The sequence below is a fragment of the Passer montanus genome, unplaced genomic scaffold (genome assembly GCF_014805655.1).
Source record: "Passer montanus isolate IOZ18808 unplaced genomic scaffold, ASM1480565v1 scaffold7, whole genome shotgun sequence".
Classification (NCBI taxonomy): Eukaryota; Metazoa; Chordata; class Aves; order Passeriformes; family Passeridae; genus Passer; species Passer montanus.
This window is the reverse complement of record NW_024372147.1, coordinates 14,896,662-14,912,749: the sequence shown is the minus strand read 5'-3', so window position 1 is coordinate 14,912,749 and position 16,088 is coordinate 14,896,662. Positions and strand designations below refer to the sequence as shown.

Below are 16,088 nucleotides of genomic sequence, written 5' to 3'. Positions count from 1 at the left end.
ACTCAAATAAAACAGAAGCAGTTGGAAGGAGTTTCCAGAACTTATGAAATAATTGGATCTAACTAAAGAAGATAAATCTAACTGCCCTCACTCAAGGACTTTTTCAGGACACTCAGAACTCTTTGATCTTCCCAAACACACTGCAAAGACACTCCAATTATGAACAATACTGTGATGTGCAAGACTGTGAAGCTGCAACACTTTCAGGCACCAACTCATTAGATTAACTACATCATCCTCATATGGTCACTATAAGATCTGCTAAGATTTCTCCAAGTTTCAGATGTAGGTTGAAAGAAAACTTTCCATCTTTCCCACACATACGCACAGAAATAAATATAGGAGACTGTTAAAAAAATTACTACAACCCCAGATTCTGGGAAATTCACCCCAGGTGCTCCCACTGCAAATCCCTGGTTGTCCATTTTTCTCCACTAACCTCAGTCATGTTAGGACACTGGGGACCCACATGAAAGACACCATCTCCATCTGCTGCCCCCACAAGAAAATGAGTTGGTGGCAAGTCAAACTGCTCTCACTGGATTTCTAGCAAATTATGAGCCCCCTCTGGGATTTATCCACCTGCACTGGTGAGAGGCTGAAGACCACAACTGGAAAGTTACCAAAGCACAGACAACAACCAGCAAAGCTTAGATCTGGTACAGACTCTCACTTGTGCAAAGCTTGGGGTGAATGTTCTCAACTAAAATCACATTCTCTCATCTGACACACTACAAGTGACTAAAACATTCCAAGCCTCCCCCTGGTGAGTCCCTTGTTCATAAGAGATGTACCATTATTAGTCTTCAAATGCACTTTCCACTTCTTACTGGCATAAATAACAGGCAGGAAAATTCAATCTTCCTACATAATTACTGAACTCTTCTTGGCACTAACCAGCATCTCCCAAATCCAATTATGTCAATGAATTTACATATATTCTGTAAGCCTACATCTGACTCATAGGTTTATAATCAAAGTACTAAAGTATCCTTAAGTATGACACTTAAGGACTATCACTTGTAATATCTTTCTCTCTACCCTAGGAGCTCTTGCAGTGCCCGTATATCTTTATCTCTCTATGTTAATCTTCCCCTTCTTTATTGTCCATAAGAATTTCCTGTGAGACACCATATCAAATGTTTCATTTTCAACAACCTGGATTAAAGCCACTGCACTGCCCTGTGCAAAGTGGTCCATTATCTTATTATGGGAAGATACAGATCAGTCAGATCAGGTATCGCCATGTCCCTTATTAATTTTCCTGTAAAAATTTGTTTTTAAAGCCTTGCACCATGCAATAAACATCACATGAGCAGGCCTCAAAAATACTTTTCTCCTGATGCCTTTAAAGATACTGCACCAAATCTTTGCAAGCCTGAGGTTTCAAGTCTGAAGCTGACAAATAGAATGAAAAATCATGCTGGTGCATTACCAATCATACATCCCTTCAATCCTCCAGGGCACAATTATTTGTATTCCTCCTTTTCCATCCCCATGGCACTACAATAAGCAGATAATTGTTTCGTTTCTTTCTCTGTTTCATCTTTTCCCACCCTTTTGAAAACCATTCACTGTTCTCCCATTTTCCTGCTAGGCGTCATCCATGTACCCCTGCTACCCTCATTGCAAAGGAGAACAGGTATAAAAAACACAATTACTTTTTTTAATAATAACTGTTAGAGTTCCCAAGTTTTAATACTCACAACCACATCCCCTTGAAGGTACAAAATAAATTTAAATTACTTAATGTATGTCCTCACTCATGTTACTACTTGTTTTTTAACTTGGAGTTAAATCTATTTTAAGCAATTATTTCAGGTTTTGCAGAAAAAAAAAATTCATTTGGTTATAAATTTCAACTTTTTTTTTTTTTACATAACACAGAATTTCCTGCTTTATAGAAATGGAGAGAATGGTAGTTTGGAATTCTGTAAGGAAAAAAACAACCAAAAATTGTGGGAAAGTGAATGAGAGGTGTCTCTTCTCAGGCAGTAAAACTGCCTTTGAAAACTTCAATTGAGAATACTGAAGGAGAACAAGTTAATTATCACAAAGGGCAAATAATTTAAAATTTCCTTCCTAGAGCTGAGCTGCACTACTGGAAACTATCACTTTTACACATGCCTCATCTGACAGCAATGTTCAACAACCTCCAGTCTCAGAAAATCAGAGAATGGATTTTAATTTCATTCACCCTGATTTTGAATGAGCTATTATCCAAAAGAAAGCAACTCTCTAGGCAGAAGCCTAGTGTTTAAGGACTTACATGAAGAGGTACTTCAGAGCAGCTTAAATTCATTGTCACAGCATCTACAAACAGAATAAACCAGTGAAATTATTACACACCCATGATGAGGCCTTGATAAAATGTGCAATTCATGTCTGCAAATTAGGTCAACATCTTCCAGAACTGGGGCAGGGGGAAGATGGGGGAAAGGATATTCAGTTTATCAATTGGCCCAAATCCCCCCAGACTGAGAAAACACTGGTGAAATAATGCCTCTGTAAGGCTGGAGGAGAGGTGGCTGGTATTAGCTGATATTTCAGGTAAAAGAAACAGTGAACAAAACAGGTCGGGCTGAGCCCAGCCACTGAGACACTGCTAGCTGCCCCCAGTTAAGTAGTGGGAATTTCAGCATTTATCTCTAGAAGCAAAAAATTAAACTGCATTGTGGCAACTTTTACTCCCCACCAATATCCCAAGTGTCTGGTGTTGATTTTTTTCAGCAACTTTATAGAAATCATCCTCAAGACAGGTTGCTTTAACTGCCATAAACAGCAAACAGCAAATTACTGAGACAAGACATCACCAGATCTAATACAACGACACTCATCACAGCAACTCTGATTCCCATAATTATATTTGAGATTCACTACACCCTCAAAATTCATAGCCTAAAAATAGTATTCCTTTCAAATGGGAAAAGCATACCAGGAGCAACACCTTTACAAGCAGCAAGGTGGGCTCAACAACTATGCACAAGTCTTCTTCAACTGGCTGAAATGGGCTACAAAAAAAGACAGCCCTTCTTAAGAGAAGGCTGTCTCATCTCAGATGTGGCCTTGTTTTTACAGCTGAACAGTTTCCAAGAACAACACAGTTGTGCACCTCATTGCATGTTAATGTATATATACAGCATTGTATGAGTCAGATAGGATTTGAGAAGTTCCCTGCAGACAAATGCAGAAATTAAATGCATGGCTTCAATTGAAGCCAAAGATTACTATCCATGCATATAGTCCTTTTAAACCCCAAATTTGTTAATTCTCATCTTGGGTGCCCATCAATTCAAGTATATTCACAAATCCACACATTCCTGCCATTCTAAAACAAAGCAAAATCCTTTACAAAATCACTGGTCACAAAGATTCAGCCAAAAAACATCCAAACCTTTCATACTGTAAGAAAAAGATATCCAGGAGAACACTAATCCAGCCAGCCTATTCAGCACCAAGATTCAGACAGAGGGGTCTCTTATTTTCTGTGGAGGAAGGAGGATCCTCCAGCTGACTCCAAGACATCTCACTTCAACAGACAAAGCTCTGCAGTTTCCAGCAACAGCATCCTGAGCTTAAGTGCACCAGCGCAGGAAGCACAGCCCTGTTGGTACAGAAGAAAACAGGGTTACAAGAGAAGTTAAGAAACAGTAACATTAGTTCCACAAGGAGTAGTTTAAGGCCTTTCACAAGTGTTAACTGACAGAATAGAGGATGAACATCAGTATCTATCCCAGACCTCACGATTACTGCTGCTCTTCTGAAGTGGGCATCACTTCATGGCTGTCTGAAACAAGAGACATGTCAGTCTGACACCACTGCTCTATTCCATTTTTATACATTCCAGTTTTATACATTCCATGTATAAAACTCCTCCACCTACAATGGTTCTCAATCTTTAAAGGAACACATTCAAACTAAAATCCACCATCTCCACTGCAAGAAAACATGAGCACATTTCAGTCATTATACCATGCCAAGTGAGCAAGAACTACTCTTGGATGCTTTAGTCAAATTATTATTCTGACTCCCAAAGCCTTAAGAGATGTATCTCAACATCTACCTCCTCTGCAAGGATGAGATAGGCAGGTATCCAGTCTAGTCCACCTATTCTACAGGAAGTGTTAGCAAGAAAACATAACTTAAGTCTTCCTTTGGAGTATAAAAATTGCATCACCAGCACAACAAACTTGTTTTGTGTTGGCAAATACAAACACAACTCATTGGAGAGATGGTGCCATCCTGGCTTCCCTCCACCCTTTGCTTGCATCACACTGTGGATACCCTGGGAGCCTGAGCAATCAGAAATACTAAGTACCTAGCTCAACATGAATCCTGAGTGGATGAATAAGCTCATCAGAACCAGTCAAGGTTTTTCAGACAGCACTGACTTGAACCATGCTGAAAGAGTATCAGTACTTTCCCTGTGTACTTGCCTGACAAAGCAGCTTAAAATGGATTCCTGGATGTAAAGGAGTACCTAATGGTACTCGTTGCTTTCTGCAGAAGAATCAATAAATATCAACACACAGCACCAAGTGACTTCTTTTGCTTTTCTCACACTCTGAAGAATGGTGGTTGTTTAGAAAAAAAATTCACATGAATGGCTCACGTCTTTCCGCTGTCTGGGGCTTACAGTAACACAGCCTGGCTGCTGGAAGTGGCTGGGAGAGGCAGGAAGAAGAGGATGCACGTAGGGAGGAAATACTCAGCTCTGCTACAGCACAGCATTTGTGCAACCTCCATTTCAGATCAAGGGACTGAAAGAGACACCATCACATACAGCTCACTACTCACCATTCACCTCCTCTGTACAGCAAAGAACTGCCCACGTCCACAAAAGGCAGGGCCCCCAGTGCACACAGGGTGCCACACAGACAAATCCCCTGCAGTGCTAAGGCAGAGTCCTATCCCACACAGCAAGGGCAGGGTCGAGCTCCCAACATCATGAATGCACAGAATTTCATGGAGCAACACCTGATCCCTTCCTCTGACATCTGTGCCTGTGACACAGAAACCAGCACGAGGCGCATCTAGCAAACAGGTCTGGTTTCAGACATTGCCCACACTGCCAATGAGAGCAGTAGCAGAATTCATCCATACATACAAAAAAAACCCTTCTCAGCATCCAGTTTAGCAGTTAATTTAATAAAATCATATCTTGTAAGGTGACGCAAACTGGAAAGACTTGCAGCAGAGATGTCAGTCATAGTTGGAGTATATAATTCCGATATTCTCCACCCACTATTTTATTTATTGGTTGTCAATTATGGAACCATCATACATTCAAATTTTTTCAACATTGTAAATTTTAGCATTTTACAGCATGGGTTCCCCAATTATCATTATATGTTAGAAGGACCACAATAAAAAAATAAACCAATGGAAAATAAAAACATCCATTATTTACTTAACTGCATTTTAAGACATCAGTTAGCAAACATTTTTGCTCTGTACACATCAAGAAATTAGATAAGGGGAAGCATTATTTAAGTATCAGCAGAGAGGCTTTTCTACCTGATGACAAGGTGACCCTCCAGCCAACACTGTGACTGCTACTGGCTGTCCTAGCACTTACTGTCTATACAGCATTTTCCTAATCACAGAAGGGCTCTTCCTGATCCTACAGCAACCCAACTCATAACCATCAACTTGACTCTTTCCTCTTCCCTGTAAATAAAGCATATCACTGTGGAAGAAGAGACAGAAAGGACTCTGGCTTTCACGCTGCTCTGCAATCCAGCAGTCACTTGTACAAACTTCGCTGAACTTCATGCTCTGTGGCTGCCCCAGCAAGCCTCCACAGCTCATTAAGGCTGCACCAGATCAGTTTGTGCAAAAATACTGTGCCTTACAGACAGATGTAAAGTGTGAGCAGTGCTATAAAACATGAATTTCATACTCCCATATATCAATTCAAAGGTAGCAACACATACGGTCTTCGCTTGTACTCTGTTTGCTACATTCTCCTTTCAGATCACAATTCCACACCTCTATACCACAGACCTGCTGATACGTAACAGCAAAGCAACTGACTGAATGCCAAAAATATCATACTATGTAAATAAACCCTGAATGATGCTGCAGAGGTGCCCTGGAATTCAATTCTGCCTTTTTAACTACGCTTCTTTTTGGTGATGGTCACACTGAAACTCGTGCCTGTAAAACACTAAGTACTAGTCTTATTACCACTATATCAAGACAGGCACATTAAATCACTATTTGTGATCAACCAAAACAACAGTAACGCAAGGACGCATCCCACCCAGAGGCCACTGGAAGGCAGGCAGGAATCACCAGAGAATAATTTGTAATGCTTTAAAATCCAACATATTTGTCTTAGCAAAATGTCTTGTAGAAGTCTAGCAGCACATGCAGATCTCGAGGTCTTTCACTGAGCTCTCTTCTGCTTGCTGACTATGTAACTAACCATTACCACCCTTTTATTATTTTTGACCATGCAAATAGTCTGTTTATACTTCTCAGATCTTAATGCTCATCAAAACCTGTGAGATTTCAGTATGGTGTTCAAGACAAGCCAGTGCCAATTAACAACACTCATCCCACAGCTAGCACTACAAAAGTGCTACAACAGAACTAAACTGTGTTCCTGAATTTATAAATTCCATCTGAGTTACACTGCACTAGAGCACCAAAGGCTCGCTCACAGCTTCCCCAGCACCAGGAACTACTGCACAGCCATCAGGTCAAATGTGGTACAGAACATTCTTTTAAGTACATACCTTTGTTCTGGACCTGACTAAAAGATCTTGGACAAAATAAATGAAAGGAAAAAACTAGCAAGCTGAAAATGCATGCATAATAAATACTACATTCCCAAAGTCAGAGATTTAACTTTACAGCCAAGGTTTTTGATATGATCTTTCATTTTTCCACTAGAGCCTCCTGAACATCTAGAGCACTGGGGGATAGGGAGGGGACAAAGCAGAGCCCTCAGCTCATATCTTCACAAGCACATTAATTTACTGCCTTCTAACACTACTCAGACTGAGAGGCGAAATAAACCTTTGCCTACCACATTTATCATGAAGCAGTTTGCACTAGTGCTGACTTCTTCACCAGACATTAGCTGCTCTTGAAGGCAACTGAACAGAAGTCCAGCTAACCACCTTTTAAAATATCACTCTTCAAAACAATTTGAGACAAACAGAAGCTTAAACCTTATTAAAAAAAAACAAAAAAACACTCCATTCAGGGCTATTGAAATAACAAAATACACACAAATTAATTTGTTAAAAGCATGGAAATTTTGTGATCCTTAGAAGGGAATTCAAGAGTCTCCAAGAAAAGACCACACTTCTTCACCTTTAAAGAACAGTCTTGGGTTTTAAAACACAGAAACAAAATTTCTCTTCTGACAGAAGCCTGCTGTTGAGGTTGGCAAAATACATTATTTATGTATCCCTATATTCACTTTCCTAATGTAGCATTTTCATTTCAACTAAAAAGAAAATGGGGCCCTAGAGTTTAGAAATCTTAAAAATGTGAAATATGAGTTATACATTACTGAAAGACAAAAATAAAATCAAATGTATTACTGAGGTTACTGAAACAAATAAAATATGTTTGATAATGTGGTGGGACACCTGTCTTACCTCACTTCTTTTAACATCTGTTTTGACAGACAGTATCTTTCTAATAATGAAATTGTTAATGGCTTTACCATATACTACTCCCTAGTTTGGGCACTGTGAACCCATGGGACCAGAGCAACAGCAAACCTTTAAAGAGTTCATGCAGCACACTTGTACAGCTGAATGACAAGGTAGCAGAGAAAAGGACCAGAAATGTTTGGTTCTACAAATGCATACAAATGGGGGCTCCAGTGCTCTCTTGAGACATTTCATCATCCGTCAGGCCTGGCCACCCACCAAACTGCTATAATTAACAAAGTAAGAGGATATTCTCTGTATTTAACGACACTTTTGTAATTGGTATTCTGCCTTCATGGACAGCTAGAACTGTGCAACAAGCACTACACTAAGAACTAGAAAAAAAATTTATACCCAAATTCATTAAACATAATTCTAATAATCAAATCAGCAGCTTCCATTGAGAAGGGCAACTATTCCACCTTATAGTCCTCTTTTAACTATTAATGTAGTTTGGTGGCATCTGCTTCTCTTAAAGACGCTAAGCCTGAAACAACTCAATTAGTGGTACGAAAATCTGTAAGTTTTTGAAAATTCTGTAAATCATTGGAATACATGTCTAATTTGCAAGCTAACTGAAAAGGCCAGATGAGCTGCCTATTATCATGATACACCTACACAATCACTTTCTTTGTTACAGTTAGTATTCAAACCCATCATGGAAAAACAAAAGATTTTAAGTAATTCAATATTTCCACCAGATGCTGTCCTGTCAATTTTTCATACTGAATTCACAGAATACAGTTCAATCTTTACTTATGTAGAAAAATCCCTCTTAGTAAAATGTCCCCTGTTATCCTATTTCCACAATGTGCAGTAAAGAGCAAATCACTTCTGTAAAATAAAATATCTGGTAGGTTTTCAGTCACATCTGTGTGCCTTAAAAGATTTATGAGAAGAATTTCATCCATTTTTGTATAGGATCAGATACATAGGCAGGAATTAAGTCCATAAAAATGAAGTAGGATTTTCAGAGCCTGACACATCTCTAAACTGCGCACAGCCGTGCCCCAGTTAAATACTACCAAGAACTGCTTTGAAAGGTGTTTCTCAGAATTTTACCATTATAAAAGCTTTCATTTCCTTTACATTTTTGGCTACTAAAAAAGTTAAGAGTAACGTAGTTTAAAACTTCTTTTGCTCTGTATGAGAAAGTCAAGCACCTTTATGATCAAGACCGAATACCTTGTCCTCACTGAAACAAAAAATGGAAGAAAAAAAAAAGGAAAAAAAAAAAAAAGAAGTTCACTACTTTGTACGGCAAAGTAGTGAACTTAAAACAGGAAAATAAACAACAACATATATTTTAAAACAACAACAACACACTCTATTACTCAAATCCCTCTTCGCATTTTGGGGCTCTGAAGGCGAATGACAGCGCCCGCAAAGGCTTTGCGCGGACACCAGCGGAGCCCGCCCGGGCGCCCCGCGGTCCCAGCCGGCGGAACATCGCCGCAGCTCCTCGGAGCCGGACGCTGCGCTCCGGCCAAGGCTCGGCACGCTCCCCCGCTCCCCTGGCAGCGGCCGCCTTACCTACGGGCAGAGTGTGGGACAGGCCCCGCCGCCGCCGGGCAGGGAGCGGGGCGGGCAGGGAGCGGAGCGGGCAGGGAGCGGGGCGGGAGGGACAGCTGCGGGACGCCCGGGCCCGCGGCGGCGCCGCCCCCGCCCCGGCGGCCCGCGGGACGAGGTGACAAAGGCGCCCGGTGACAGCCCCCGGCGCCGGGAGGCTCCCGGAGCGGACAGCGGAGCCCGAGGCAGCCGCCGCAGCTCGACGGGACAGGGAGCCCCAGCCAGGCGCGCTCGGGAGGGAGCGCTGGCCTCTGCCGCGGGATGCCGGCCGGGCGGGCAGCCCCGCGCTCCCGCTCGGTGTCCGGAGCGCTCCGCTCCGCTCCCGGGCCGCGCGCCCGCAGTCACCAGCGCCGGGCTGGCAGCGGAGCCGGCTGATCAGCCTGCTGCCCGGCCTTCCACGCGTGTTCCGTAGTGCACGGACCCCGACATACCACACCACAGCTTAGCTTCTCAGCTGCCACGTACACATGATATGTAACTTCACCTGATCTTAAAACCATCTAATCTTGACTCCCTGCGGGTTTTCTGCCAACCTCTTTCACTGGTTAAGGACCCTGAAGGACTGAAGATGTGCGGTTATGAGTACCAGAGACTGGGAAATTTCCTCTTGCTGCACTGTAACTTAATTCATAACCTGTCTGCTGTAGATGGACAGCATATTTTATTTGTAGCAGCAGTGTTAGACTAATATGAAGCAAATTAGATAGCTGTAACAGAACAGAGGTCGAAAAGATACCTCCCTGTGAGAGATGAAATAGGATTTTGGTTCAGCCCAAAAGAGCCACGGGGTAAACAAAGGACAAGTGTTAATTCTAGTTTCTACTTGTTACCTATGGTTTAGGTATGGTTTATTTGATCTGCTCATTGTGCCTGTTAAGTGCCCTTGGGAACCAGTAAAGGAGCAATGTTGAATACATAACCAAAAAAGGAAAAAGGTGAAAGGTGCGGGGGAAAGAAGGGCGGTGGGGAGAGACTCTTAAGTCCCTGAGTACCCAACCAATGGGAAAGGGGTCTGGGACCCTTCCCCTCGCTGGCTGAGGAAGGGTATAAAAAGGTTGCTATTGAAACAAAGTGCTTTGTGGTATTATCTGAGGGAGGAGGGGAATGTGCCTGACTCCACCGATTCGTTCATATGAATATTTTTGCTTGGAAGACGTGTTCCCCTCTCAATTCTGTGGAAAAGTGAGTTACTTTTCAAAACCCTAAAGGAGAGAAAGAAGCCAGTAAAACCTCTTTACCATCTTGTGTCTTTCAGCAAGAATTTCATGGCTTTACATAGGTGTGCATTCATTTTTAAAATTTGAAACTTTTCATTGTTTTTGCTTTGTGTGGCTGATCATATTAAAAAATTATCTGTGCAAGGAAGCAGGGACAAAAGTCCACAACTCCAAAATTACAGAGAGAACCTCCTGGTTATGGGGTGATCAGGAGTTTGGAAAGTTAAACTTACCAGAAGGAAAAGAGGTACAGGTTGATGGGGTGCAGCCAGGTTAGGGATGGCTTGCAACCATCTTGTAGCACCTTTCCTCGGCATCCAGCCCCAGCATACTTTACTGGAAACATACATAAGGACTGCTGTACTTCAGTTGCTACATTCACTCACCACAGAATATAGCAAGCCATCCACCTGCATTTTGTCTTAGAAAAAAATACAAACATAGGCACATCTGCAGCAGATGTAGACCTATGATGATAATGCCAAATACTGACAAGTGAAAAAGTTACAAGAATTATTATTATGGTTAATTTACATAGTTTTCAATGTACTGTCAGGCCTCATTTCCAGAGGAAACCACCTCCTGCTTTTCTATCATGCAAATAAGGACTTAGGCAAGCTTATTGTATGCGTTCAGACTATGTATCTAGCAAAACTTATGACAAGCAAGTTTCTATAAATCACATTGAAGTAATAAAGGAAAAAAATATATACACTGCAGACACATCCAAGCATCAGTCAAATTATTGTCACCTAGGCCTTCTATGTCTCTGGGTAATGTTACTCAGTTTTTCACAATGTGCTAAATGGTTTCTGCTATTGGCTATTGAAAACAGCTGAAGGGAAAGAATCTTATTTGACAACTACTACCTTAATTAATAATAATCTGAATGTTTAGATGAATGCTTAGCTTTCAACACACACACACAAAGTAATGTTACAAAATAGAAAGTATCATCAGCAAGGAGGCAGTGAGGTGAGGTTTTCTTGAGCTTAGTAGTATTACTACTGCTTAGTACTTGTTTACTACTACTCTTCTAACTCCACCCTGCTCTCCAAGTGAACTTACAAAATTATAGTCCACATCCACTGGCTTTCCATTGTTAATTAGGTGGTTGAGCTTGACATAAAGGGAAATTAAATTTGTCAAGGAGGACCTTGCCCTCATGAGCTCTTGCTAATAATTGATTGCATTGTCACTCCACTGTTTTTCAGTAACTGCTGGATTACCTTATCCATAATTTTACCAAGCACTGCAGTGAGAGGGACAGTAATTACCAGCATTCTTTCTCACCTTTCTTGAAAACTGAGACAGTATTTGCCACTTGAAGTAGATTGGGACCTTTCCAGACTCCCAAAGTAGTTGAGTAGTATGGGAGACAGATCCTGAAATAACATCAGCCACTTCTTTCAGTACTCTGGGATGAATCTCATTGGGGCCCATAAATTTATGCACACCCAGCTGAAGAAGCCTCAGACAAGTTCAGAGTTAGCTGGGGAGTTCATTGTCCCCCTAGTTGCGGCCTTCTTGGAGAGACCTCTGTTCATCCACAGCCTATGACCGGTGTTGAAGACAGAAGTGAAGAAGGCATTAAATGCCTCTGCTCTGTCTACATCCCTATTTGTGAGGTAACTGACTGTCATGGTCAAACTCACCAGGAAGTGAGTTTCTAGAAAAGTTGTGGTCAAACCAATCAGTGGCCAAATTTAAAATTAGCACTTGTTGTAGCCAGTAGGGATCTGAATACGCCTCTGAGAACACACAAGGGTTAAAAGCAGAAGATTCCTAGAAAACTTCCTCTTTTAGATCCAGTGGTGAGTGGAGTCTGACCTTTCCCCTGCCCAGCTGCGTCTGGGTTGGGGAGGGGGAGGCCATGCGGCCTGTGGGGAGGGAGGCCAGAGACCCTGAAAGGTGCAGGGGTAAAAGAGACTTAAAATGTTTAAGCAGCACCCCAGGAGAGAGTGATAGAGACTGTGCTGGCAGCACAGCCGGCCAGAAGTAAAAGAGGCGACAAGAAAAAGTGCCCGGCAACTATAAGAGTTCTAAACAGAGAGAAGCAAAAATTTTAACCCCTTCGTAAAATAATAGAAACCTTACAAATACTAATCCTCCTGAATCAAAATGAAAAGAAAGAGATAAAACATGACAAAATAAGCAAGTGTGAGAAAAGTTAGAAGAAGTAAGAAGAATCCTAAGTAGGAAAAAATGATAGAGTAGCCTTGAGCTAAACTCTTTCTTGTATAGCCATAAACAAACCCATGTTTTTCCTGTGACCCAAAGACTGTATTTAAGAAAAAGCAATACCTTCAAGTCAAAAGTGAAACAATAGCATGAACAGAGACATCTGAAGAAGGTGTAGATGCCCTCTGTCTCCGTGGAGAAGAACTACCCGTGGATTCTTTTCCTAGTTTCCATTACGAATGGGACACCAGCTCCAGCAGCAAGAATGACCCTGTGGTGGACTCAGGGAAAGCCAGTGAGGTTGTGGTGTCAAGCTGGCCCATGGAGCGCATCCAGTGTGTTCCCTTCCCTCTCCACCAGCTTTCCAGGCAGCAACCAGTGAGCCAGGGGTTGAGAAGGGCTGGAGGGGTCAGTCTGATTCCCATCAAGTAATGGACTAGTTATCTCTGATTTTCATTTTTATATGTTTGCTTCAGTTTCTTATATTTTAAGTGCTCTACATAGCTTAATCATAATGCTAGATGATAAGTATTTTAGTATTTTCTAAAATACTGCAAGTTTTCATGTCATTAGTTACCCAGCCTTGAACAACTCAAGCAATACAACTTAGTAAATTTTAGCAGCATGGTCTTCAAGCCTGTGTGTTGAAGTACCCTCAAGAAATTAGAATGTATACATGATCTAGCAATAAAAGTTTCACTTATTGGCAGAATTAGTCCAGGGAAGATATCACTGTCTTTGTTAGGGAGTATTCAGTTGAAGCCTTGATAAAAGCAGCAAAACGACCAACCAGCTCATCTATCCATATCTCCCATGAAATTCAGATGCCTGAACATAGGACAGGGAAGTTTAATTGACTGTTCTTTTTGAATCCCAGTCTAATTCTGGTTGCATTCCTTTAGAAAAGCCTCTTTTCTGGTTACATACTATGCTCCTGAGCCACAAGAATATTCAGGGGTAAGGAGGTATTCCTTCTTTGCAACAAAGAGCTGCAAAAATGTTCCATATGAAAAGTACATTAAAAGGGTAATAATAGACATGCTTTTTCTCTGTAACTATTTGCTCTGCAGCAAGGTAATTTATTAACTACATTTCAAAGACAACTCAACCTGGTTATTTCCAAATGACCTGCAAGTCAAGGATGATGCCATGTGCAATAAATGCTCCCTTTCCCATATAAGCACATTAATATCCTTTCCCAAAACAGGACACTCAACACTACATCTCCTCCAATACAATGCACAATTAACTATTTTAAGTATTCCAGGTTATTACATTACATCTTAATACTTAAAAATACTAGATTTTGGAGCATAAGAAAATGCACTGCTGGAAAGATAACTACATTTTCATATAAATAAATTACTTTTTAACTTGTAGAACAAAAGTATGTATGCTTGGCACTGCTGTAAAGCATTTCAAACATTCACCAGCCCAAGAGACCATTACAAACTCTTACCTGGAACTTTTTTCTTATTTTATTCAAGCTGCAGCCTACTTCAAAAGAAAAAGAAACAAAGCTTTATATTAATACTGTAATTAAATAAAATCAGAAAATTAACAACAGGCTCTACACTGGTAATAACAGTATCTTTTTCTAGCTCCTCTACAACTTAGTTATGTCAATATTGAATAACTTGCATAATGTAAAAAAATCTTATTAAATGGGAAAAAACAAACTATTAAACCATTACAAACTCTTACCTGTAACTTTTTTCTTATTTTATTCAAGCTGCAGCCTACTTCAAAAGAAAAAGAAATAAAGCTTTATATTAATACTGTAATTAAATAAAATCAGAAAATTAACAACACGCTCTACACTGGTAATAACAGTACCTTTTTCTAGCTCTACAACTTAGTTATGTCAATATTGAAGAACTTGCATAATGTAAAAAAAATCTTATTAAATGGGAAAAAATAAACTATTCTTTTTCAGAGCAAAAACTAACATTCACAAAGAACAGATATGTCTGGCAAGTTTGTCACCTGAACAAATATTAGCTTTCAATGCAGAGGTAGGAAATCCAGTGGAGCTTAAAATACAACTCATTGGTCATGCAAGCCTTCCAAATTTCATTTTACTAATCTTCTTAGACATCAAGATCTTAAATGGAATTTGTGTTTTCATCTTTTCATTCCATTTTGATTTGTGTAGAGAATTATCTCACATTTGTTTCCACAACTTCACTTGGAAGAAAACATGAATAGTAAACATTGTAATGCATCAAATTGCTGTGAGATACAGATATATAGAACAAATTGGTCCCTACCTTTAAAGATCATCTAGTCGAATACCTTGCAATAAGCAGAGTACTCCTTCAACTAGATCAGGTTGTTCAGAGCCTCATCCAACCTGACATTGAATGCTTACAGGAATGAAGCAATTACCAATTCTGGGCAACCTGTTCCAACATTGCACTAGCCCCACTGTAAATAACTTCCATGTCTAGTTTACGTCTACCCTTTACCTTTTAACCATTATCCCTTGTCCTATCACAACAGGGCCTACTAAAAAGTCTGTCCCCATCTTTCTTATCAGCTCCCTGCAATTGCCGAAAAAAAGCCACAACAATGTGCCCCTGGAGCCATCTCTTCCCCAGGCTGAGTAACCCCAATTCTCTCAGCCTGTCCTCATACATGAGGTGCTAGAGTTCCCTGATCATCTTCATGGCCCCCTCTGGACCACCCCAACAATTCCATGTCCTTCCTGTGCTGGGCCCCAGAGCTGCTGCAGCCCTGCAGGTGGGGTCTCAGCAGAGCAGAGCAGAGGGGCAGAATCCCCTCCCTGGCCCTGCTGCCCACCCTGCTCTGGATGCAGCCCAGCACACGTGTGGCTCTCTGGGCTGGGAGTGCCCATGGCTGGCTCATGTCCAGCCTCTCAGCCACCAGCACCCCCAGGTCCTTCTGGGCAGGGCTGCTGTGATCTGTCCATCCCCAGCCTGTGCTGGTGCCAGGGCTGCTCTGACCCATGGGCAGCACCTTGCACTTGATCTTGCTGAACCTCATGAGAATCACATGGACCCCTTCCCAAGTCTGTCCAGACCCTTTGAATGGCATCCCACCTTTCAGGTGTATCAGCTGCACCACTTCACTCGGTGTCATCTTCAACCTGCTGAGGATCCCACTGTCCATGTGACTGGTGAAGATATTGAATAGTACTGGTTCCAATATAGATTCCTGAGGGACACTGCTGACGTATCTCTCATCTCCAACTGGACATTGAGCCCTTGACCATTACCCTCTAGATGCAAACAACCAACCAAATTCTCATCCACTTAAGAGTCCAACCATCAAATCCATCTCTCTCTACTTTAGATACAACTATGTGTGAGTATAATGTGTAATCAGAAGAGGCTTTTCTAAATAAATGCAACCAGACTTAAGACTGGGATACAAAAAGAATAGTGAATCTAACATTTTCCTATGCTTCTGCTAGCCACACATCCAA

At 41.3% G+C, this 16,088-nt stretch overlaps 1 long non-coding RNA gene across 2 annotated transcripts; it reads right to left on the bottom strand.

Annotated features, from left to right (window-relative positions):
- Positions 1 to 3,400: 3,400 nt before the first annotated feature.
- LOC120512028 lies at positions 3,401 to 15,357 on the bottom strand. Of its 2 annotated transcripts, none has more exons than XR_005629923.1 (3): positions 14,911 to 15,357; positions 14,345 to 14,382; positions 3,401 to 3,604 (listed from the first exon to the last, which is right to left on the bottom strand). It is a non-coding gene; the product is annotated as an uncharacterized LOC120512028 (long non-coding RNA). The 2 variants fall into 2 exon arrangements; XR_005629924.1 differs by having other exon boundaries at positions 14,345 to 14,379.
- Positions 15,358 to 16,088: the final 731 nt, after the last annotated feature.